At 32.9% G+C, this 24868-nt stretch overlaps 1 protein-coding gene across 3 annotated transcripts in view; it reads right to left on the bottom strand.

Moving 5' to 3' along the window:
- The window catches only part of FAM172A (family with sequence similarity 172 member A), a 501056-nt gene that overhangs the window by 403796 nt on the left and 72392 nt on the right, over positions 1 to 24868 (bottom strand). The gene's annotated exons all lie outside the window — the stretch shown is intronic.

The raw sequence follows: 24868 nt of genomic DNA on the forward strand, positions 1-24868 counted from the left end.
AAAGTTTACCTAGATAAAGCTAAAGTCTTTTTCTAGAGACATCAAAGAAATAAAGATTTAGTGCAAAAGAACACTGGTTCAAATCAACAAGCCAGATGAACATAGAAAGGTAAGTTTTACTAATCAAGTTCATAATTCATCTAATTTGGGAAACGTCAAATTTAAGAATATATTCTACTTAACACGAATTAATTTGCCAACTATCAGCAATACTAATGACAATTTTCAATGATTGTGAATACAATGTTTGCATTTAATATGAATAGAAGTACAGAAAATTCACAATAATTACGTGCTCAGTTCCCCTGAAGCTTACAAACTCATCCAAGAACTACAAGGCTTGCTCTTCTCTTAGAAGAGGCCATGTTTTAGGAATGAAAACTTTAAAAAACATTATCTTTTCTTGGTATAGGTATATTTAAGTGACAACATATTTTCAAGAATGATACACTTTTGTTTCTGGCATAGAAAAGCATCTCTAAGCATTATTCATATTATTTTTCTCTCTTAAAGTTAACATGCTTTAACACCATATGGGCACAAATTTACTTCTGTTCACTTAAACTAGCAATTAAACTTTATAACACAGAAAACTGCTAAAGTAAAATAATCCCATTCCACCAAAAAGCTTTTTCCCCCTCTAAAATAAGATCAATGGGCGAGCCAAATGGCTGGGGTGTTAGCTCATTATACCTACAAAGAAGATCCAAGTTTGAGACTTATCTTAGGTTCTCATTCTTGTAGCCAGCGCCTCAAAATGTTAACAAGGCCTAGAAAGGACAGTTAAAATGCCTGAATCATACATGAGTCAATACCCAAAATTATCTTAAAAATAGGCACATATAATGGAAATAGTGGTAAAATATTTAAAGGTGGTTGATTCTACCTAAAGTTAAAAATATTTTATGGTAGCTCTACTTATAGAATACCTATCATCCAAAAAACGTTCAAGGCAATTTACAGAAATAAGACTTAGCGCTGCCTGAAAACTACTCACTTTTTAGAGGTGCATGAATTATTTCAGGCCACAGGCTACCATTTAAGTGAATTGAAAGAGGTAATTTGCTACATGGTTCCCTAGTGGCCCAGAAAGTTAATGCACCTTCAAAATAGTGAGCAATTTACCCTTCTTGCTTGTAGGATCAGCCCTATCATCTCATTAATCTTCAATATACCTTCATAAGGTAGACAGATAAAAAAGAGGGTTGCTACAATTTATTAGAGAAAAAAATAAGATTACAGAAAAACCTGTCAGAATTAGTCAGCAACCAATGAGATAACTAGGAACAAAAATCAGCAATTCACAACTTTCATTCTAAGTCTATATTGGTTAAAAAAAAAAAAATCTCAAATTTTACACAGCTTGTAAGATACTACAGAAGCACCAAGGTTTAAAGGTATATCCATGTTCCAGATATTGGCTCTATGAAAAAATAACAAAATAGAGTAATTCCAAAAGCAAGTAAGTAAAATAAATATACTATGAACTACCCCCACCCTCCCACCTTTGTACAATCATTACAGGCACATTTGCATTTATTCTTTGTAATGTAAGACAACATTTCATAATACTCTTTCTATACATAACTACTCTTTCTAATTGTCTCTTCACTGTATATAATTTTATAGTTCTTCACCTAAGTATATGTTATTTCTGTCCAGTAGAAAAGAAAGCTCCTTGAGGACAGAGATTATTTCATTTTTTGTCTTTGTATCTCCAGTGCCTAGCACATGCCTTGCTTAACAACACTTAATAAGTGTTTGTGGAATGAATGTTTTCTCCTGCTTTGCTTCTTACTGTCAACTGGAGCTGACAAGTAAAACTTTCTGGTTACTATTAATGTGGTAAGGAAATGACAATAACTCACAGACATTTCTCACTGGCACCGTTTCCTCCTTTGACTTTCCTGATATTACTTGCTTGATGATCTCTTCATATATATTTTCATATATATATATATAAAACTCTTCTTGATTTCCTTTATTCCTTTACATCATACTCTCAGCATCTTTTATAATCTGGCTGGATCTATTCTTTATATTTTTTCCTCTGATAACCCTATTCCCAAAGCTTCAACAATCAACTCTATGCATGTGGCTATCAAATCTCTCTCATGAGTACCAATAGCACAATTTTATCAGCCTGCCTATCTACATGATTTTCCAACACTTCAAACTCAGGATGTTCCAAAAAAAGATTTTTTTTCTTCTTCACAAAATCTTTGATATACCAAGTTCCCAATCTGCATGTGGACACCAACAATCCCCAAGCTTTTTACATTTTCTTCATATTCTTTCACTCTCTCTTGCCCCCCACCTCCACACACCACAATTACAAACAGACATACACACCACATTCAATCATGTGATAAATTCTGACTATATTTCTATGATATCTCTGGCTATTCCTTTGTATTTATATTCTATTTTTTAAAAAGTTATTTGGATACACATATTATCTTTCTAACTAGATTTTAAAGTCCTCAAGAACAGAAATTATCAGTTGGTTATTTTTAGAGTCCCAAGGCACAGCAAACTCTCTTAAACACAGTAAGGATTTAAATATTTGGTGAAATGTATACTGCTCTGGTTCAGGCAGACATTTACTATAACTGGTATATAATAGAAGTGCTGCTTTCATAGGTTAATAGATTTTTAATAGGTTAAAGATGCAACAAAAATATTTGGCATCACATTGGTCTTCAAGATTATCTTAATTTTTCCTTAATTAGCCTCTGATATATGATCTAAGTACTTAAGGAATACCAATTCCAAGTTCAACAAACTAATTTAGCTCATTCTTTGGCAATTTTTAAGACATCTTTCGATAGATAACATTTTAGCAATATATGTTTCTGTACAAGTTTACAGAATAAATATGTCAAGGAATTATAAAAATCTAAAGTTTAAGGACAAATATATTTGGTGTATGATAAGATATGCCAATGCCATGGATTAGTCCTAAGTCACTCCAAATCATTTTCAATTTTATACTAAAGTGCAAGAAACAACATTTAAAGTACTCTGAAGGATATAAAAAATAGTTCTAAATTAATGTTTGCTTATGTTCATAAATTCTGAATCTGAACTTCAAACCATTAATAATAATAAGGGGAAAATATGCTCCTTAGGAAGTCATTTTACATTTTTTGTCTTTTTTGCCCAGGACAGTATCCTGAATGATACTTATTAGTCTTAGATCACATTGTAGCAAAATTTGTCACCTGACTCTAAATCCAGTGATCTTTACATTACATATACATTCATACAAGAGACAATAGTTTGAAAACACGTCAATAGCAAATAACAAATATATTCATATTGTTGTGCCACAATTTCCTTTTATTGTCCTGCCTCAATTTCCCTAAATTGTTCTGCCTCAGTTCCTTTGAATTGTTCTGCCTCAATCCCTTAGTTGCAAACCCACCATCACCACCACCATTAGGACTAATATGACTTAGGGCTAACTGCTCTAAGGTTATAAATTGTAAATGTGCAATCTCAAGATAAGGGGGAGTTCAAACATCCTGGCTCCTAAGTGCTCCTAAATTATCAAGAATTTATAGTCCTTACTCCCCATCCTGTCAGAATCGGATTGATGATCCAACCTTGGAAATTCCCACCATTTACCAATGTTCAGATTCCACCCCGTTGTTTACCCTGACCTATAGAAACATATAATTCATTGGAATCTCACATTCGATGCTGAATGCTTACAGGGGTCCTCAAACTTTTAAAATAGGGGGCCAGTTCACCGTCCCTCAGACTGTTGGAGGGCCGGACTACAGTAAAAACAAAAACTTTGTTTTGTGGGCCTTTAAATAAAGAAATTTCATAACCCTGGGTGAGGGGGATAATCGTCCTCAGCTGCCGAATCTGGCCTGCAGGCCGCAGTTTGAGCTTGGGATATTGGCTCTAGGACCAAAATGGATCCTTTGGTCCCAGAAAATTTCTCACTCTCAGAAATCCAAATAAAATATTAAAAACTCTCTAATCTCTATCTTGCCTCAGTTTCTCCTGCATTACAATATATATATACCTCCTGTGGACTTTGAAACCAATTTATTCTCTTCCCCAGATATCCATGGGTTATTATCAACCACAAACAAGGAACACAGTTCTAGACAATCCTGTGAGTAAAGGATAATAGACAATGAAACTCCTAAATTGGCCTCCATTGTCTCAATAAAGAGAGGTGAAACTCTTTATCAGCCCCCTTTGTCTCAATCCTCTCCCAAGACAGTCTTGATTAACTTATCTTTAGATAGGTCTGGGACCTGGTCGGCCCCGTAGATTCTAACTCGCTCCTCCTTTGACCCCTCCCTCTGATCTACCAACCTCCTCTCTTGTTCCTCCCCTTACTTCAGAGGAGACTTTAAAAGTTCTGTACCCCGAAATTCAAACTGCTCATTCATTTATGATTCTCCATTGTAACTGCTTGAGCCTGTAAAGCTATATTCACATAAATAAATAGTAACCCTTCCCCTGGCTGAATCCTTTGCAGGACTAAGCCTACCATGAGATATTCTCCACCTCGGGGCATTTTCCCTCTAAAGATTCTTCCCTCTGAATTAACTGTGAGTTTCACTAAAGAACTCATCTTTCCCCTAGTTAATTCAAATAATAAATAGCATAACTTTGTAATCTATAAAGAATGTCTTATGATGATTGTTCTATGTCATGAACTGAATCTATTATGATTGCTCTTCCTAATCAATTTCTATTTACAACTCCTGGTGCCTATTTTACCTCATCATACATACATTTTACATATATGCACATATCCATATAAATAATTTATCTCTTCAAGAAAAAGATGACCTTAAAAAGTGTCTTGGTATCTTTTGTTTTTATAACACCTTCATTTCCCAGTCAGTCCCCATCTTCTTAGCCAACTCAAGAGACATATCCCCTATAACAAAGAATTTTTTAAAAAGGGAATAAAGCATTTAAGTAAATCGAAAGCAACAAATCAATCAATTTCAACCATATATAATATTCCATACCCACAGTCACCCACCTCCAAATCATTATAATTATATCACATTCAGTTTTAATATTGATTTTTTTTTGCTTTTCTTTCCATTTATGTTATTATCATTAAGTATATTTTTCCTGGTCTACTTACTTCATTTTGCATAAATTTATATGTCTTCTCATGTCTCACTATTCTTCATATGTTTCTCAATGCATAATAATATTCTATCACATTCATGTACCACAATCTGTTTAGCCATCCTCCAATCAATGGGCATCTATCTACTTTGTTTCTAGTTCTCTGCTACTACAAAAAGTGTTGCTATAAATATTGTGGTGTATATGGAACTTTTATCTTTAATGAAAAGAAATATATTTCTGGCAATGAGATCTCTGGATTGAGTTATGAACTATTTAGTCAGTGTCAATATAAGATCCTAGAAAAATACTATAATTCAAAATTCCTTTCTACAATGGGTAAACTAATTAGCAATAATTAGTGTCTCTATCTCTTCCTGCATGACCCCATTTATATTGACTATTCCCATTTTTTGCCATCTTAGCTAATTGATTGGAGATGAGAAACCTCAATTATTGAGTGATTTAGAGCTCATAATGATTGGTGATAGTTTAGAATTCTCCTTTTTAAGAAGAGTTTATTTTTATTCTTTGACCATATCCATTGGGAAATGATTCTGGGATTTATATATTCTACTTAGTACCTTCAAGACCTCAAACAAATCATCTATATTCCCTTGGCCTTAGTTTCCTTGACTTTCATTGACAAGAAGTGAACTAGATGACCTCAAAGGTACCTTTCACCTCTAAATATATATGTCAATTCTGTGAAAAATTCCTAGAATTCACACCTATTCTCTACATTCTATTCCCATCCTACTTCAAAGATCTTTTTAATTACCATTTATATTATTAAAACAGAATCCTACCTAATATATTCCTCTCTATTTTTCCCCACTTTAAAATATCCTATACAACTTGAAATACAAAATAAATATTCCTAACACACAGTAGTGATCATATAGATTTTAATACATAGTAAACACATGTTTGTTGACTAAATGATTCCCAGAACCCATTATTTGCAGGTAGGAATTCATGACCTCCTATCAATATGGCTCCAGTATGGCCGTCCCAACACTATTTTACCTTATCTTCTTTCAAATAACCTATACTTTAGTAAAATTAATCCAATTTGCCATCCTCCAAAAATGCCTACTGATTCTCACATCTATATATGTATAATAGTTTATACTATTCTCTATTCTTATCTTCCATTTGCTTTTGCCCAACCTTCAAGTCTTAAGTTACATTCTACATTCTTCAAAGAATATTCTTTGATTCTTCGAAGAGGTAGTTCTCTCTCCTTGCATTCTTGTAACATTTTGTTCATTAAACTTTCTGTGTTCACGGCATTTTATAGACATATTATTTTCTTCCCTAATGGATTATTATAATGCTGCTTAAAACAGAGAATCTAACTTGTTTTTCTTCCTCAATATATGAGTTTTGCATGTATAGTCAGTATCAACTAATATTTGTTGAATTAAAGTATGTTGAAAGAGTAGTAAAATCAAAGTAATCCCATTACTAGTCAACATTCCACATAATCATTTCTTGAATTAAGTAACTGAAATATTTTGGGTTACTTTTCATTGTCTATTCTATTGTCCACCTGTTCTTTCAATTTAAATTGAGAACTTTTTCTAAATGTATAGCTTAAAACTTTTTTTCCTTAGCTTCAGGCAACTGCTGCTTTCCTACAATCTTCAGAGAATATGAATAATTCCCTTCCTTCATTTATACTGTTACCTTGAGGGGATCTGGAGACTTTGATCAACGTCCTCTTGAGTCTTCTTTTCTATTCTACATAAATGTAGCTCTTTTAGGAACATATCATGCCATACTCCTCAATCTCATTTTCTTTAGCTTTTGTAGTTAATTTCTCCTACTCTTCTATAGCTATTCCAGACTATAAGTGAATTTATGCCACACTGCAATAGGCATCATATCTTGCCCATTTTACTAATATTTCATTTGTGTTTATGAATATCTCAAAATAAAAACATACAAAATAAGTAAATGTTTTCAACCAAACCATATTATTTGGCAACTAACATCACTTTCCCCTTTTGTTTTTAGTGGATAACATGAAACAGAAAAAGAAAACAAACAAAAGGTCTATAAATCACATCTCTTACTACCAAATGAGTTACTCAAACAGAATATATACTGGCTCATCCCATTATAAAATATATTATATTCATCATTAGGAATTGGATTATCTCTACAAAAAAAATTTATTTTTAATGAAATTTCTGTTTTACTTTTTTCAAGTAGTATTTTATTTTCTTTAACCTTCCCCCATCTCTTTACACACATACATTAAGAGAAATTAACAGGGAGGAATTGTAGCAAGTCTTCAACTTAAAGCAGTCAGTATGGTACAGACTAAAGGCAATTGGGCTTGGTTCAAGATCTGATTATGCCACATCTATTTTTATATTCATGGACAAGTCATTTAAGACTTCTGAAAAGATGATAGCAAAAGATTATAGCAAAGCTCAATTCTCTCACTTCCATCATTAGAACAGTAAGAAATATGGCAAAAGTAGTAAAAGTCCAAAAGGGGAAAAAAAAAAAACAATTCTTCTGCAATAATTCCTATAGAATTCTTAAAAATAAAAAATAGCACACACACAACCCCAACATGGGCTCCAAGTTCTTCACAGTGAAGGGTTTTAAAACTGAGTCAAAGAAAGGTTAAAATTACTGACAAGTGAAATTGTCACTGTAGATTTTCACTGATCACCCCAAAAGTCCATTTCAGATAAGGCTCCTTATTCCCCACCTTGACCTGGTACTGAGTTAAGTTGTGAGTATCTATATCAGGAACTACTCTAAATGTTGTGCCTTTTCAATGGCCTCCAGGCAATGGAGATTTCTAATAAAATAAAGTTTGGAAGTAACTGAAAGTGGATCAAACAATCAATCACCAAGGGACTTCATCATATCCTAATAGTAAAGTCTGTGGAACTTCAGTACACGTTCATTTATACTTCAACAGAGGGGAATTCAAGAGCAGACACAAGTCAACAAACACTTACTAAGTGTCTACTATAAACCGGCACTATGCTAAGCATGGGGAATACAAAGAAAAATTATCAGATGACATTAGCTTTTTTTGCCATTCCTTGCAGGAGATGCTCCCCTCTTTCAATTCCAAGCATTTTCACTGATTGTCCCTCCATTCCCAGAATCCTACCCCTCTTCTCTGTCTCCAGACTTCCCTTGCTTCCTCTTAAAGTCCGCATTAAAGTTACCTTCTGCAAAGAGTCTTTCTTAATACCTCGGAATGCTAGTATTTTCCTTGTATTGATAATATACAATTTATCCTACATGTACCTTATCCATACATAGTTGCTTTCATGTTGCTTCTCCCATTTAACTATGAGCTCCATGAGGGCAGGGATTGTTTTTTTACCTTTCTTATTGGGTAATAAGGTATAAGAACATTCAAAAGACAGAAGAAAGACAAGTTAAGAAAGGTAATTTCTTACAAAGGCAGGTGACCTAGGTATACCAAACCTAAACTACATTTTAAAGCAGCAGTCATCAAAAATATTTAGTATTGGCTAAGAAACAGAGTAGTGGATCAGTGGGAATGGGTTAGGTTCACAAGATACAGTAGTCAATGACTATAATAATCTTGTGTTTGATAAACCCAAAAACCCCAACTTCTGGAATAAGAACTCACTATTTGACAAAAATTTCCTGGAAAACTAAAAAATTGTATGGCAGAAACTAGTTAGTAACCAACATCTAATATGCTATGCCAAGATAAAGTTGAAATGAGTTAGTAATTTAAATATAAAGGATGCTACTATAAGTAAATTAGGAGAACAAGGGATAGTCTACCTCTCAAATGTGTGAAGGAGGAATTTATGATCAAAGAAGAACTAGAGAACATTATGAAATGTGAAAGCGATCATTTCGATTATATTAAATTTAGAAATTTTTGCACAAACCAAACTAATGCAGCCAAAATTAGAAGGAAAACAAAAAGGTGGGAAAAAATTTTTTACAGCCAGGGTTGCTGAAAAAGTCTCATTTCTAAAACATGTAGGGAATTCACTCAAATTTAAGAATAGAAACCATTGCTCAATTGTCAAATGGTCAAATGATATGAACAATTTTCAGATGAAATTAAAAGCATTTCTAGTCATAGAGCAAAAATGCTCTAAACAATTATTGATTAAAGAAATGCAGATTAAGATAACTCTGAGGTACCACTTCATACCCCTCAGATTGGCTAAGATGATAGGAAAAAATAATGATGAATATTAGAAGTGATGTGGGACACTAAGGCATTGTTGGTGGAGTTGTGAATTGATCTAACCATCCTGGGAAATGATTTGGAACTGTGCCCAAAGGGCTATCAAACTGTGCATATCCTTTGATCCAGTAGTGTCTCTTTTGGGTCTATATACCAAAGAACCATAAAAGAGTGAAAAGGAACTACATATGCAAAATTGTTTGTAGCAGCATTTTGGGTAGTGGCAGAGAATTAGAAATTAAGTGGATGCCCCTCAGGAAATGGCTGAATAAGTTATGGTATATTAATGAAATGGAATACTATTGTTCTGTAAGAAATGATGTTCAGACTGATTTCAGAAAAGCCTGGAAAGACTTACATGGACTGACGCTGAGTGAAGTGAGGAGAAGCAAGAGAACACTGTACACAGTAACAATAAGATTATGTAATGATCAATGGTGATAAGGTGGTAATTCAAGGCAATTCCACTGTGATGAAAAATACCATCCACATCCAGAGAGAGAACTAAGGTGACTGAATGTGGATCAAAGCATGGCATTTTTGCCTTTTTTGTTATTTGCTTGTTTATTTTTTTCACTTTTGATCTGATTTTTTTTGCTCAGCATGGTGAGTATGGAAATATGTTTAGAAAATTGCATATGTGTAAGCTATACTGTACTGCGTGCTGTCTTGGAGAAGGGAAAGAAGGAAGGGAGAGAGGGAAAATTTAGAACAAAAGGTTTTGCAAAGGTGAATGCTGAAAATTTTGGAAAAATAACTACTACTTTTTAAATGAATTTTAAAAATCATTTTTTACTTTCATGATATCAATAATGTTCTTCATGTATCAAATGTTTCAATGACTTTTTCAAAAACAGAGTCTATGTGATTAAAACAAAATAATGGCATAGAGAGCCAAAAAAGTTTTAACTGTAAGAGATGGTGTAATGCCTAACAAATTAATTTGGTTCTTCAAAATTTTGCTATTCCAAATTTTATGTAAATTGAGTTTATTTGTAACTGTCATAAAACTGTTTTATTTTTAACATCATCTCTTAAAATTCTTTGTGTGGAGGAGTGGACACCCACTCCAGCAGGTTGAGGACTTTTGTCTCCAGACTGTTGCTCTATATGTGATCTACATATGGTCTATTGACAGTAGGGAGCAAACTGACTCATTAAAAATGGCCCACTAAAAGAAGACATCTGTCAGTTAGAAAAGCCTGAAAGTCCTCACCAAGTTGAGCACTACAACACAGGGCAATAGCACCTTTTGGCTCTTCTGGATAGGCACTAATTAATTGTTTTAACTGGAAATGCTTTATGATACTTTAGGAAACACCAGTCTGAAACAAATATTTAAGTAAATGTTTCACTGAATATATTCATTTCTATCTCAAAGAAACAACCATTAAAGTATGTATTGGTTTGTTCCTAAGTACTTTGTTATGTGGACAGAGATTTGATTTATTATAAAATCTCAAGTTCCTTTTAACCAATTATCAGAAATACTTTCACTTATTTACCAAATACCTCTTTCCCAACTGACCACAATTCTTTATTTTCTTCCTGTTCTTATTTTTTACTGAGTATTTTTAATACTTTTTTAAAATGTAATAGTTTTTTTGAGTTTTAATTAGATTTTTACATTAAATAATAATACCATTCAACCAAGTCTATCAGGTTATTTCTCTATTATTATTATATGTGTATAATATGCATGCATAATAAATAATATTATAATATAATTTAATTTATATTACTTCAAAGTAATAATCCTTATGAGTAGGAAATTATTTTCTGACAGACATTAATATTAAAGAATGTTAAATCAAAAGTCCATCAAGTTTCATAACAAATTCTGAAAGATTCTTTTACTCGCCATAACATCTGTAGCATAAAAAATCCTTCTCTAAATCACCTGTGGCTTACTTTAAAATTAAAGTTATCTACATTCTGCTAATGTGACAATATAAAGAAATATAAAATGAAAATTAATTTGGAATATAATTATCACTTTTGTTTAATTCATGCATATAATTTTTTTTTAATTCCTAACTGGTAGCTGGTAACATTTCACTGAGGTAAAATGCCTCAGCAAAGGCTGATCCTGAAGAAAATAGACAAAATCTACCACTGAGATTATCTGAGAACTCAAAGTTAATACCCATATCATCAGACAAATCCTTCTGCTATTTTTTTAAATCATTAAGAACAGAAAAGGATAAAGGATTTTTTAAAGGAGAAAATGAAATTCCTCAAAGTAGAGGAAATTAAGAAACTAATACATATATTCTACTCAATTTTTTTTAATTATTAGAAGTTACACAGTCAGAAAAACAAGCGTCGTTTATTCTGAGACAAAAATAGATGTTGTCTAGATTGAGAAATGGACTAGAAATCATGAGTAATGAAAACCATTCATAAATCAATGATAACATTAACTTGAAAACTGAGTGAGAGTATACAGAAGATAACTTGGTCTATGGAGTCACCATAATTTCTTTTCAAGAAAGGAAGAAGGGGACACTGAATGAATGAGCAATTTAGGATTGGAAGGCCATAATGAATATGAAACATAAAATTAATTGCTTGATTCAAAAAATAAAATGATAGGGAAACAAAAGATGATGATAGGAAATTACTTGTGAAGTTTATGTTCCCAAGTAAGAATCAAATATGTCAATCTCTTTGAAACTCTATTGGGAACCTTCAGGGCAGTTAAGCACCAAGAAGACTATAACTTTTCTGAGAAGAACATCATGCAATTTGGAATGATCCTCAAAAAGTTATCAAACTACCCATACTGTTTGGATCCATCAGTGTTTCTACTGGGCTTACATCCCAAAGAGATCTTAAAGGAGGGAAAGGGACCTACAAGTGCAAAAATGTTTGTGGTAACCCTTTTTGTAGTGGCAAGAAACTGGAAACTGAGTGGATGCCCATCAGTTAGAGAATGGCTGAATAAGTTATGGTACATGAATGTTATGGAATATTATTGTTCTATAAGAAATGATCAGCAGGATGGTTTCAGAGAGGCTTGGAGCAACTTACAAGAACTGAAACTAAGTGAAATGAGCAGAAACAGGAGATCATTGTACATGGCAACAGCAAGATTATATGATGATCAATCATCATGTCTGATGGACATAACTCTTTCTAATCTGATTGAGATCAGTTCCAATGATCTTATGTTGAAGAAAGCCTTCTACACCCAGAGAGAGGCCTGTGGGAACTGAGTGTGGATCACAATATAGCATTTTTACTCTTTTTTGTTGTTTGCTTGCATTTTGTTTTCTTATTCATTTTTTCCCCTTTTTGATCTGATTTTTCTTGTGCAGCAAGATTATTGTATAAAAATGTATACATATATTAGAATTAACATATATTAGATTACTTGCCATTTAGGGGAGGGAGGAGGGAAAGAAGGGGAAAATTCAAAACACATCATTTTGTAAGGGTCAATGTTGAGAAATTATCCATCCATATGTTTTGAAAATAAAAAGCTTAAAAAATAAAATAAAAAATAAAAAGCTTAAAAAAAAAAGAATATCACACAAGATCTTGAGAATGATAATGGCATTAGATTACAACAGAATTATGATTTATATGTCTATCTTTTCTATTTCTGGTAAATTATATATATAATTCTCAAATCAAAGAGAAACATATCAAAGTGTTTATTTTTCCAAATTAAAGGAGATATGCATTTGGAAACAAGTCATTTTTTTTCCTTTCTCCTTAGAAGAGTTGTTAGACTATTACATTGTAATATAAAAGAAATAACATATTTCTCCAATGTAAATATTTTTTTATTAAAGATTTTTATTTTTCAAAACATATGCCTGGACAATTCTTCAACATTAAGCCCTTGTTTGTGTTCCAATTTTTCTTCCATTCCCCCACACCTTCTCCTAGATAGCAAGTAGTCTAATAAATGTTAAACATAATTATATGTTAAATCCAATATGTGGATACACATTTATACAATTATTGTGCTACACAAGAAAAATCAAATCAAACCAGCAAAAAAAAAAAAAAAAAAAAAGAAGAGAAGCAAAATAAAATGCAAGCAAACAACAACAAAAAAAGTGAAAATGCTATGCTATGAACCACACTCAGTTCCCACAGTCTTCTCTCTGGCTGTAGATGGCTCTCTTCATCATTGAATAATTGGAATTAGTTTGAATCATCTCACTGTAGAAGAGAGCCACGTCCATCAGAACTGATCATCATAAAGTCTTCTTGATGCTGTGTATAATGATCTCCTGGTTCTGCTCATTTCACTTAACATCAGTAACATTCATATATCACAATTTATTCATCCATTCTCTAATTGATGGGCATCTACTCAGTTTCCAGTTTCTTGCCGCTACAAAGAGGCCTGCCACAAACATTTTTGCATATGTGGATCTCTTTTCCTCTTTTAAGATCTCTTTGGGATATACTTTGGGAGAAACACTGCTGGAACAAAGGGTATGCACAGTTTAATAACTGTGCATAGTTCCAAATTGCTCTCCAGAATGGTTGGATGAATTCACAAATCCACCAACAATGTATTAGTATCCCCGTTTTCCCACATCCCCTCCAACATTCATTATTATCTTTTCCTGTCATCTTAGCTAATCTGACAGGTATGTAGTGGTATCTCAGAGTTGTCTTAATTTGCATTTCTCTGATCAATAGTGATTTGGAACACCTATTCATATGAGTAGAAATAGTTTCAATTTCTTCATCTGAAAATTATCTGTTCATATCCTTTGACCATATATCAATTGGAGAATGGCTTGAATTCTTATAAATTTGAGTCAATTCTCTATGTATTTTAGAACTGAGGCCTTTATCAGAATGTAAAAATGGTTTCCCAATTTGTTGCTTCCCTTCTGCATTAGTTTTTCTGCATTAGTTTTCCCTGTCTGCATTAGTTTTGTTTGTACAAAAACTTTTTAACTTAACATAATCAAAATTTTTGTGATCAATATTTTGTGATCAATAATGATCCCCACTTCTTTGGTCACAAATTCCTTCCTCCTCCACAGATCTCAGATGTACATTTTTAAAGAACAGAAGCATAGAAGATTTTTTTGATGGTTAAGTGACTATTTTGTTTTACAAATCTATTCTTTTTTTTCCCTGAGGCAATTGGGGTTAAGTGACTTGCCCAGGGTCACACAGCTAGGAAGTGTTAAGTGTCTAAGACCACATTTGAACTCAGGTCCTCCTGACTTCAGGGCTGTCGCTCTATCCACTATGCTACCTAACTGCCCCATACAAATCCATTCTTTAAATGAATAATGAATCTGTGGATCTCTCTCTCTCTCTCTCTCTCTCTCCCCCTCTCTCTCCAATACACACACACACACACACACACACACACACACACACACACACACACACAGGATAGGGTGGAGGTGGAAGAGTAAATAGAGCACAAGGACTGTAGTAAAGAAGATGCAAGTTTAAATCTGACCTCAGACACACTCTGTGTGTGTGACTGAGCAGCTCATTTAATCTCTCTTTGCCTCAATTTCTTCAAGGGTAAAATGAGGATAAGTAGAGCTATGACCTAACAGCGTAAGAGAGTTGCTGTGAATATCAAATAAAAAATGTGTAAAGTATTTAGCTCAATGTCAGATACATAGTAGGAGCTAAATAGATGCTTTTTCCCTTCCCTTCCTTCATGTGAAGACAAGATAAAACATAATAAAAATTATGTTGCCTTATAATTCAAATCATTTTGTCAACTTATTACTTTAACATCTTATTTTACATATACATATAACCATTGAAAAAATACGACTGGAGCCTACTGGCCCATAGTTTCTGATGTATTTATTTGAAGGAAATATAGAGAATACTTACAATGTATTGAAGTTCAATAATTCTAAATTCCTTTCAATTATATCATTGTTCTATGTCTAGAAATGCAAACTGTGTCTATATCTACATATATTAGTATTAGATATATTTCAATATATTATTCAAGAAAGGGGCATATGAGCACACCCAATTATTACAATTCTCTTGTTTAGGCATATTAACGGTTTATTCATTTTTAAGATACAAGTCAAGTTGAATAAGTAAATTAATATGCAAAAGCACAAAAACTCAAATGTCTCTTGTTAGAATTCTAGACTCATTATAAATTCTCCATTTAAAAGATAATTCAGAGCTGGTATAAAGGAGACATTTGTAAAAAAAATTCACATGCATACTGAGTTTATATTGTCTTTCTTATTAGTTGGAATGACCATCTCTAAATGTCTATCTAGTCTTTCAGAAAACTATCAGAAATCTATGATGTTCTAGTACTCAGCCCCAAAGATATATAATGAAAGTAGAGGCTTCTACTTTGAAATTCTCACCAGAAGAAAATTGGATTTTAAAATGTAGAACACAGCTCAATTTAAGGAAATACTTTTATGTTTTTTAAAGTTATATGTATGTAGAACAAAACACATATGCATATTTACAAATGTACTTGTTTCTTTATAAAAGAAAACAATCTAAAAATGTAAATAGTATTCTTTTGTTTAGTTATAGTAACATATTCAGTACAAGCTAGTTCAGTACCAACTGAAGTTACATAATTCATTTTGTTTTTAATTTACATAAAAATGATAGTATTTTCAAAAGCAAATCTCAAAAATATCTATTTAATGATCTTAATAACAATCTTATATTAAAAAGGAAAAGTAAATTACTAGATCTAATAGAAGAAAAGCAACATGTGCTTTTTATGTTTATGGAAGAGGTAACTAAGTGGCAACCCAATCCCTCACAAAATATTAAATAATCTGCCATTAAACTATTGTTTAGATAATTGGTCAAAAGGCATCTCACCATACAGCACCCTCCTAACTGGTCTTCCCACATCAAATCTCTCCCCCACACACATTTCAAGCTATCTTCCACATTGCAAATTTTCCTTACACACAGATATGACCACATCCATCCCTATTCAAAACAACTCCAGTGGTTCTCTATTGTTTTTAAGAAAGTGAAACATACTCCTATTTATTTTTTAAAGTCCTTCCCAAACTAAGCCCAACCTATCTTTCTGATTTCATATGTGACTTTACTTCCCTCATTCTATGGTCTAGCCAAACTAGCTTTTTCTATTCTCACATACAGTACTACATTTCCCTCTGGAGATGCCTTTGTATTTGTCATCTCCATATCTAGGATACACTCCCTTCTCACCTCTACTTCATGAAATCAGTTCCTTCTTTCAGATATAGTTCAAGTACTACTTTCTAGGTAAAGTCTTTCCTGATCTCCCAAAAATGCTAGTGTCTATTTTCCCACACTATTATGAATTAACAACTTTTTCTATATTTGTATTTATTCTCTTTATATTTATGCTGCCTATATTTACATATGAACTTGCTGTCTTACTCATTAGAATGCAATCTCCTTGCAAACAAAGATTTTTCTACTTTTTATGTTTGCTTAATAATTGTCATGAATTAGATATTTAAAAGATATTTGTTCAACTAAAGATAGGAAAGTTGGCATCCTTTAAATCAAGTTATTTCAGAAATTTAAGAAATTATGATCAATAACATGAGGCAGAATAACCTATTCCTTCAATTATTCAACAAATACTTATTTAGTATCCACCATGTATAATAGAACAGGTCAGACCTAGGTGGTGATAAAGACATGATGTTACTATATTCAGGAAGGTAGGTAGTTCATATGTAGGGAAGCAGAGAAACAGTTATAAGATATGCCTGAGAAGGGTACAAGCCAATAGGCATAAAACAAAGACAGGAAATGCCAGGAAAAATCATTATTTTGAGATAACTAAATTTTCTGTTTGAATAATGAAATTTTCTGTTAAAAATTCTGTTTTAATTTCTTATTGAAAGCAAATAAGATGACAAGAAAAGATAGTGACAAATGTTGGAGGAGATGTGAGAAAACTGTGATACTGATGTATTGTTGGTGGAGTTGTGAACAGATCCAACCATTCTGGAGAGCAATTTGGAACTATGCTCAAAAAATTGTCAAACTGTGCATACCCTTGATCCAGGAGTGTTACTACTGAGCTTATATCCCAAAGAGATCTTAAAGGAGGGAAAGGGACCCACATGTGCAAAAATGTTTGTAGCAGCCCTTTTTGTAGTGGCTAGAAACTGGAAATTGAATGGATGCCCATCAATTGGAGAATGTCTGGGTAAACTATGCTATATGAATTTTATGGAACATTATTGTTCTGTAAGAAATTATCAGCAGAATGAATACAGAGAGGCTTGGAGAGACCTATATGAACTGATGCTAAGTGAAATGAACAGAACCAGATTATTATATACTTCAACAACAATACTATATGAGGATCAATTCACACTTCAACAACAATACTACTATATGAGGATCAATTCTGATGGAAGTGGCTATCTTCAACAATGAGAGAATCCAAATCAATTTCAATTGATCAGTAATGAACAGAACCAGCTACACCCAGCGAAAGAACACTGGGAAATGAGTGTGGACCACAATATAGCATTTACACTCTTTCTGTTATTGTTTGCTTGCATTTTTGTTTTCCTTTCCAGGTTATTTTTACCTTCTTTCTAAATCTGATTTTTTCTTGTTTAGCAAGACAACTGTATAAATATGTATACATGTGTTATATTTAACATATACTTTAACATATTTAACATGTATGGAACTACCTGCCATCTAGGGAAGAAAGTGGAGGAAGGGATGGGAAAAGTTGGAACAGAAGTTTTTGCAAGGATCAATACTGAAAAATTATCCATGCATATGTTTTGTCAATAAAAAGCTATAATAAAAAAAAGAAAGGAAAGCAAAGATAAATAAGTGAGGCAACTTAAAGGGAGGCTTTTGTAGATCTAGAAAGTCAAGTTACTGTCACAGAGTCAACTACAGCTACAGCCTTAACAATACTTTCTTAATGCCTCTGTCAGAAGCTGCAAATTATTAACATACATATAAAAGAATGTTCCAAAATACTCATTGAGACATTCAAATCAAAACAACCCTTAAGTTTTAATTTATAATCAGTAAATAGTCTATGGATATATCAATATACTGTTAGTCAAGCTACAAGCAGGTATAATCCTTCTGCAAAAAAATCTTTAATTATGCAAAGAAAGTATCTAAAATATCTGTATCCATAAATTCCACTGCTAGACATATATCCAAAAGAGGTCAATGGCAAACAGAAAGATTCCAAAATATTAATAACAGTACTTTTTGTAATAACAAAGAATTAAAAACAAAGCAAATGCCCATTGATTGGAAAACGCTAAACAAATTTACAACACATGAATGTAACAAAATATGACTGTTACATAAGAAACAATAAATATAATGTATGTAGGGAACCATAAAAACCAGTCAGTTCTGCTATAATGATTGTTTGGAAAATACACATTTGTTCCATCTTGATTGATATATTAGGGATGATTTGACCTTAAACTCAAATTTTGTGTTTGCTCATGTGAGATTTATTCCTTGAGAAAACCTCAAGAGAACACAAAAAACTGTATCACTTCACATTAATTCACAATCTGTAACCCCTATGATACCCACTTCCATCAGTAAACTGAGTCTTTTTCAAAATAAAGTGCCATATTGGTGTTACATATTCTGATGGATCTGTGAGGAAAATGTTGTCACCAGTACCCTCTCCCACACTTTCTACTATCACTGAGGTCCCCCAGAGCCTGGACTTGGAACAGCAGCTTGAGGTCATAGACAACCATCACAAATTATTATAGTATTTAAGTATTTCTTAACCATTAACAAACATAAAACTATATTACTGTTTTAACAATGTTTCTATCTCTTTTTAATTTCACAGATGAAATTTTTGAGTATTATGTCCTTAACTTCATTTTCTCCAAAAGTGCTTTGGCTTTTATTGCACATTTTTGCAATTATTTTTAGGAAGCATATATAGTGTTATAGCAGAAATGAATGTATATGAAGTGAAGCAAAGTAAAACAAGCAAAGACAAAAGAAAAAAAAAAATATATATATATATATACATACACACAATGACTATAACAATGTAAGTAAAGAAAAAGCAAATAGAAAACATTCAAAACTGAATTCTGTAAAATTTTCATGATCAATTTTGGACCCCAATTATAGATATAAAGAGATACCATCTCCAGTTCCTTCCTACCCTACCTTTCCTTTGGGAGAAGGAAGGGAGAAGGAAGAGAATAAGCATTGATATAGCACCTAAGTGTCAGGTATTGTGCTAATAAAGGCTTTATAAAACATTCAAAACTGAATTCTGTAAAATTTTCATGATCAAGTTTGGACCCCAATTAGAGATATAAAGAGATACCATCTCCAGTTCCTTCCTACCCTACCTTTCCTTTAGGAGAAGGAAGAGAGAAGGAAGAGAATAAGCATTGATATAGCACCTAAGTGTCAGGTATTGTGCTAATAAAGGCTTTATAAATATCTCATTTAATCCTCACAAAAACACTCTGATATGGGTACTGTTCTAATCACCATTTTACGTGAGGAAACTGAGGCAAACAAAAATTAAGTGACTTACACAGATCACATACTAAATTTATATTGCCCTTTTTATAGTTTTGTTTTGTCATTTTTTTTTCTTCCTTCCTTCTCAATTATATGAGACCGCTCTCTGGGAAAGGGAACTAGAGTTGAATAGGAATGATAGATAAGGTCAAATAAATCAATAAAAATTCATTAAAAAGAAAAGAAAATTTTGCTTCCAAATTTTTAAGTATACTGATGTCACTTTTCAAAATGGATTAAATCTATAATTTTCAAAAACAAAAGCTATTTAAGTGCCTTATAATTGTGAGAGCTTCATTCTATCATTTGTTAGTTAATATTTTAAGGTAAAATACACACTTTGGGTGAGGTTCATGGTTAAATGGTAGTAGATATAGATCAATATTTCAAGTAATCGTAATTATTTCTATCTTTTTTGATCAACTTGTCATATCTAATTAGACTGTCAATGTTTTTAATCTCATAATTTTGCTGATAAAGAACTATATTAGATCTGTCACTTTTGTGTTGTGCTTGCATTATTAATATTATCTTCAAACCAGTTTCCTTGAGGAAATCTTTTTAAAATCACTTGCCTAATTTGTATGATCTAGGCAGTAAAAATTACATAATAAAATCTGTAAATCCATCAAACCAGGCAGAAGTAAACTGTGGTGCATTATAACATGATGAAAGCAAACTTAAGTTAGGGTGCCATTGTTAGTTCCTAAGCAGTGTAGAATTACTTCTCCCTCAGGATACCTCATGTATTCCAAGTGACCATCTGACATATGAGATACTACTAATGTTATCCTATATATGTTATATTCATAAAGCTTAATTTCTTTTAATTTTGTTTTGAATAAGTAGAAATAGAAAATTCTAATGCCTGCTAGCCATTTTTCAAAATACTCTTATTCACTCCATATTGGAGGTTACTCCCCCAAAGCTCTGACTTTCTAAGAGGAAGCAGATTTGCTCCAAAGTGAATGGTACCAATATCGTTTAAAAACTGGTCTAGGTGAGGAAAAAGCTGGAGAAGCAAATGCCCATGTCTACTGTGTCCATGAGATGCCTGATGACCTGGGAGTGACTAATACCCTACAAAGGGATAACTGGTCCCATTAAACCCACTAAGGGGGCTATGTTATCACTGTCCTAAATCAACAAGATTATCCCTGAGATTGCCCAGGTATGGAAGATAAAGGATGAACAAAAACAATATTTTCATTAATTTCAATGTCTGGCTAGAATACTAGCCCTTTGGGATGCTTTATTTGCTTACTATGTTAAGGTAAACAAACTTTATCATGCTGAAAATCTATTGTCAGACCAAAAAACATTTTCACTCTATGAAAGAACCAAACATCTCAGGTTAGAGAAGACAGACTTAAGGATTATCAATACCATTTCTAAGTCTGATCATGACACTTCCAAACCATAAAAAAAAAAAAAAGCATTTATGGTACCACTGAGAAAGGACTGTGCTGCTAAAGAAGTAGTAACAATGGTTCCAAGCCAAATAGGGCTGGTACCCTGTCAATAAAATTAAAATTATTATTTTCAATTACACAGGTAACACTTAGGCTGACCATCTAATTATCATTTACTCTCTCACAACATGGCCAGCATACCTCCTTTTTCTAATCATACATATTTCCAATGTTTTTTATAAAAAATTTTACACGTAGGTCTTTATGGGCAACAAACTACACCCTATTTATGCACATAATGTTATCTCTCCATTCCACTTTTTTAATTTTGACTCAAAGAGACTGTGGTAATCTATAATACACAGTCTTACTAACGCAGGAAATTTATTAAGCATCTACTATTGTGCTAAGCAATGGGGATGCAAAGAAAGGCAAAAAATAGTCCCTGCTTTTAAGGCACAGATTACTGGGGGAGAAAACAAACAACTGTGCACAAGATGAAGAAGGGAAAGGGAACAAGTATTTATTAAATACCTATTATGTGCCAAGCATTGTGCTAAGCAATTCATAAATAATATCTCATTTGATTCTCTCAAAAACATCTGATAAATGCTATTATTAACTCCATTTTACAGCTAAAAAATTGAAGCAGATCAAACAGCTAATCAAATTTGAATTGAGATCTCCATAACTCCAGAATTCTATCCACTCTGCCAATCTAGATAAAAAGAACAAACTAAACTGCAGGGAGATTGAGATATGAACATACAGACTCTACCCACATGTGTGGCTATAAGTGCTTTTTCTACTATATGACACTAACTCTAGTTACTAGTAACAAATTATAACAAGATAGAGTAGAAACAATCACCAGAGAGAAGATACTAGAATTAAGGGAAGCTGAAAAAAGCTTCCTAAAGAAGTAGTATTTTAGCTAGGACTTGAGGGAAATCAGGTGGCAGAGATGAGGAAGGAGAGAATTCCAGGCAAGGAGGCTCAACAAAAGAAAATGTTCAGAGTCAGGAGATGCAGTTTCTTATTTAAGAAAGAGCAAAACTCATACTAGGCCACAGAATATATAAGGTGATATAAAGTATAAAAGGACAGGAAAAGTGGGGATAAAGGAATAGGGGAGCCGTTATGAAGAACTTTGAACATCAAAGAGAGGATTTTATATTTGATCCTGAAGTTAATTGGGAGTTATTGGATTTTACTGGGGGCAGTAGGGATTTACATGGTCTCTGGGCTTTTGGAAGATCACTTTGACAGTGAGTAGAGGATGTATTGGACTAAGAAATATTTGTGGCAGGCAGACCAACTAACAGGTGTGAAAAGTGGTCTTCCACCAGAGTGTCAGCAGTGTCCGAGGAGAGAAAGGGCATCATTGAAAGATATTATAAAGGTAAAATCTACATGTTTTTGGCATTAGATTGGATATGGGGAAGAGGATGTGTATGAGAGTAACAATTTCAGAATGATATCTATGTGTTGAGCCTGCATGATAAAGATGGCAGAACAATAAAAGGAAAGTTAGCCAAAAAGTTGGGTTTGCAGTAGAATAATAAACTCAGTTTCAGAACTATTAAGTCTGAGATATCTAAGGAGATCCAGTTCAATGAACAGATGGACGTACAAAGCTAAAAAGAAAAAGAAAGCTTAATATGTCAACAAGACACCCAAGTCAAGATGCCCAATAATTAGTTGGAGATGAAAGACTGGAGGTCAGCTAAGAGGAAAGACAAGAGAATCATTAGCATAAAAATGATAAATAAGCAAATAAAACCATCAACTGAAGCATAACTTCTATTCTAGTAGAGCCTCTATTCTAAAAAGAAAGCCCAGGACTAATCACTGTAGGACAGAGAAGTACATGCACTTAGATACTCTTCTTTCAGTCAAAATACCTCTTCTGACTAGCATGCCATCAAGGCGAACATGAAGGTATGGAAGCTTTGCCCTGCTGAATACCGTTATCTTTACTGAATCTTTTCAATCTTTTTCTATTGCTAAGTTGCTAAGTAAATTTCCTTCTGTTAAATTGTCAGATGGCTATGAGTATCTAATTCTATTCTAATCCCTAACATGAACCATCAGATTAGTCTGAGTCAGATTCAATCTAGAACGATGTTCCAAACAAGCAATATCATTCTCTGTACTGATCTTTTCCTACTCTCTCACTTCATGCTCAGACTCATTTTCCAGTTGTGAACTTCTACATCACCTCATTGAGTTCCTTTACTAATTGTAAGATCCAACTTGAGGCAGCTCAACTATAATGTCTTCTGGGAGTCACTCCCTTAAGGGAAGTGTAATGGGCAGAACTCGGAAAAGATGTACTTAAATCTAGGTCAGCAAAACTTATAGTTAAGCATATACTTAGTATGGTGATGTAATGGTTGAGCAGGTTCAATGGGTTATAGTGATGTAATTATATTGAAGTATTTAAGGGCTGGGACAACTGGGAACTCTCTCTCAGCCACAGCTCTCAGCCACAGACACAAGAGAAAACGCCACTTGGGAGCTCTCCTGTCTCCTTCACTCCTCCACTAAAATCAAGGACTCAGGTTAATCCCAAGGTCCTCCAGAGAGCTAGTCCAGACATTACAGGGAAGGACATTTTCCTCTTCCCCCTTAAACTTTTCATAGGACTTTGTTTGCCTTTCCCCTTTGCTTTTAGCTTACTTTGCTTTGTGTCAGTTATTTATGAATCTCTCTCCATACCTCCCCTTACCCTCAACTATGCACATATACATACTATCATAATCTCTTATAAAACTCCTTAAGAACATGTGTTGTTGTTGTTGTTGTTGTTGTTGTTGTTGTTGTTGTTGTTGTTTTTGGGGGGGGGTTGTTTGTGTGTGTGTGTGTGTGTGTGTGTGTGTATGTAGCTTATCTTTGTATCCCCAGGATTTAAAACTAAATCTTCTGTTAATAACACTTACTAAATTAAATTAATATATATCATTATTTACTACTATAAATCAAGAGATATATGTATCAATATTCACTACTTTTAAAGCAAAGGTCTTAGACCATTTAAAATAACTACATAGTATAAAATACCTGAGCATATACCTGCCAAAACAGATGCAGGAATTATATGAACATAAACATAAAACACCTTTTATTTACATAAAGTAAAATTTAAATAATTGAAGTAATATTTATTCTTCAGGGGGTAAAGTCAATATAATTTTTTAAATGACAATTTTATCTATTTATTCAATGTCATCCCAATTAAATTACTAAAAAATTAGTTTACTGAGTTAAAAAATAATAAAGTTAATTTTGGAAGAGCAAAACATCAGGAACTTCAAAGAACCTGGAGGAAAAAAATATGTAAAGGAATACACTCCTTAAACTATTATGTGATGAGATCATTGTTAAAGTATAAAATGGATAATTTCAATTATTTTAAATTAAAATTGTCTTGCATACATAAAATACATATAGCCAAGAATAGGAGGGTTTTAGAAAATTGGAGGGGAAAAAACTTTCATAGACAATTTTACAGGATGAGATAAGGTTGGAATATTGTTGTGGTGGAGGAAATTATGAACTGTATGATTTAAAAAACAGAGAAGGAATTGGACTTATGAAACATGCTATCCAT

This window comes from Sarcophilus harrisii, chromosome 1 (genome assembly GCF_902635505.1).
Source record: "Sarcophilus harrisii chromosome 1, mSarHar1.11, whole genome shotgun sequence".
Lineage (NCBI taxonomy): Eukaryota > Metazoa > Chordata > Mammalia > Dasyuromorphia > Dasyuridae > Sarcophilus > Sarcophilus harrisii.